Genomic DNA, 2,464 nt, shown 5'->3' on the forward strand with positions numbered 1-2,464 from the left:
CTACATCTTATAGTACACAAGACTGGAAGGATTCCTGATCCTTTTTACCATCCAATGATCGATATGTTGGCAGTCTACCCTTACCACTGTTAGTGTCCCAAAACTAACCAATACTAAAACAGTACTACCTCTCGAAGACTAGCGGAACACTTCCCAGGTTCCAATCACACCTGCTACAGCTACCGCATCCTAAGAACCGACTAGAAAAGGAGATGATCTCACACTACTACTATAAGATTTATGGTATGCAGATGGCATAGTTTCAGCAAAATCAAGAACTAACCCGAAGATAACACTTACCCATACTCAGTGAGATTCCAAAGAAAATACAATTACTGATCAAGAGTAATTACACAATAATATCATTACAGAAAGGGGAGTTCAAATTACATACCAACGATCTATTGCGGCTCGATCTTGACTTCCTTTGGAACGATGGGCGTTGGAACCTTAACTCTCTCCGCCACCCAAGCAAGACAACGGGACTTGAAATGACCTGGATGGTGACAATGAAAACATATATGATCCTTCTTACAATCCCGATGCACATGCCCTCTTTCTCCACACTTGAAACACCTAAACTTGTGACAAGCAAACACATGGGTTCCCCCACACTTTCCACACACCTCAAGGTATCCCTGAATTCCAACACCTATGTTAGCCGAGTCGGACCCTCCACATCCTTCCAATCGTCCTGAGATAGGTGTCCGCTTCCTTTTTCCGAACCACGCTTCCAAACTCACATTTCCTTAACTATCAGCCCCACCAGCTGCACTTGCAGCACGTGAGAGTGTGGCCCACTCCTCTAATTTGACAACCAATATGTCAGTAATCCGACCAATGATACCAGGCGAAGGGCTCGTGAAATCTCAGCGGCAATCTGATCACATGGTTGACTCTCCTAAAGACACAGCGCACAAATCTCCTCAGATCCCGAATGACTAGAGTAACAAGAGGATACTCCTACCTGAAGGATCCTAGGGATCCACAAGCCTTGGGCTCCAGATGAGCCCCTAGCTGCCCTGCTATAGTCTCAACCCGAAAGGCCCCGAGACAACTATCCCATACTTCCAAAATCCCTTCTTCGCCTGACCCCAAGATCATAGGAGTCTTCTCAATGATACTGCGTGTAATCTCAGCTGAAATAAACTCCCTCATATGATCATCGAGCTGCCCAACTCTAGAGCCCGAGCCAGATCCCTCGCCAGCACAAGAACTGCCAACTGGTCTAGTACGTAACGTCACCATGCTCGCACTGCTGAATCATACACGCACTACAAGTTTCCTGGTTTTATCTCAGCCCTCCTTGAATCGAGTACAGATCCTCTGCTTTCAATAGTACGGGCCCATACTACCTTCCACATCTGTCCGTACTTTCCTCAAGAATTGCCTTGACTCCACCAAGTCCGTTTCACTAATACTGCTCCCAACACTAATCTCACCATTGGCTTACCCTAGGGAAATCTTCGACCCACTCTCTGTCATCAGCTGCATAATAAGTCCCTGCTATCTCTCCCTAACTAGCTCGAGAATACAATTACATATTACTAAGACCAGATAATACTTTGAATAAGAGGTCCTACCCTACAATGGTTGAACTCAGGCGAGAGCTGCGAAATAGGGTTATACCTAACCTTCTAAAATTATTTAGTCCTCGTAATATGTAACTTAACGTATTCGTTTACTAGTTAATTAAAGATAACTAGAACTCCTATAAGCACAAAGCAAGCAGCATTCGAGAATTGAGTAACCAAAACCAGGCATATCCTATACAGGCCATCATATCACTGACTAATCAATACTAGCATACAGTTCAATAAGCTCATACAACAAGCATATAAGCCATCCTTCCTAGATCCTAAGCCCTAAAATAGCATGAAGTTCTCATACACATATAACAGGCATACAAGGCATCATTCCTAGATCCTTAGCCCTAATCTAACATGCAGTTCTCATAATCATATCATAACATAACAAGCTTGTATGGGTACTTTGGGAGAACTTACTTGAGCTGGCTGATTGAATGCACCACACCCTTTTCTCTTTTCAAAATCCTTTTTGTAAAAATGGTTTTTCTTTGAAAATTTTTATACCAAGCTTGTATGGGTACTTTGGGCCACTCGGCACGAGGACCTCCCAGGGGGTCACCCATTCTGGTACTACTCTCGCCCGACCACGCTTAACTGCAGAGTTCTTATGGGATCTGATGTCCTCATGGCTTTAAAACATGTTGTGACAAGGAAGGTATCCACATCCCTTATAAGGAAATTTTTCGTTCTCCTTCCAAGCTGATGTGGGATTAGGTGCAACCTACCTTCACCCCCCCCCCCCATTATAGGGTTCAACGTCCCCGTCAAACACATCGACCAGTGCCCTAGCTCTAATACTATTTGTAAAATCCCCCCAACACGTATCACAATATTGTCCGCTTTGGGTCACTCGGCACAAGGACTTCCCAGGGGGT

The 2,464-nt window shown here is 44.5% G+C and overlaps 1 pseudogene; it reads right to left on the minus strand.

Annotated features, from left to right (window-relative positions):
- Positions 1-2,115: 2,115 nt before the first annotated feature.
- LOC145127909 (5S ribosomal RNA) lies at positions 2,116-2,233 on the minus strand (annotated as a pseudogene).
- Positions 2,234-2,464: the final 231 nt, after the last annotated feature.

This window comes from Lactuca virosa, chromosome 7, assembly GCF_052849685.1.
Source record: "Lactuca virosa cultivar CGN04683 chromosome 7, Lactuca_virosa_CGN04683_v6, whole genome shotgun sequence".
NCBI lineage: Eukaryota > Viridiplantae > Streptophyta > Magnoliopsida > Asterales > Asteraceae > Lactuca > Lactuca virosa.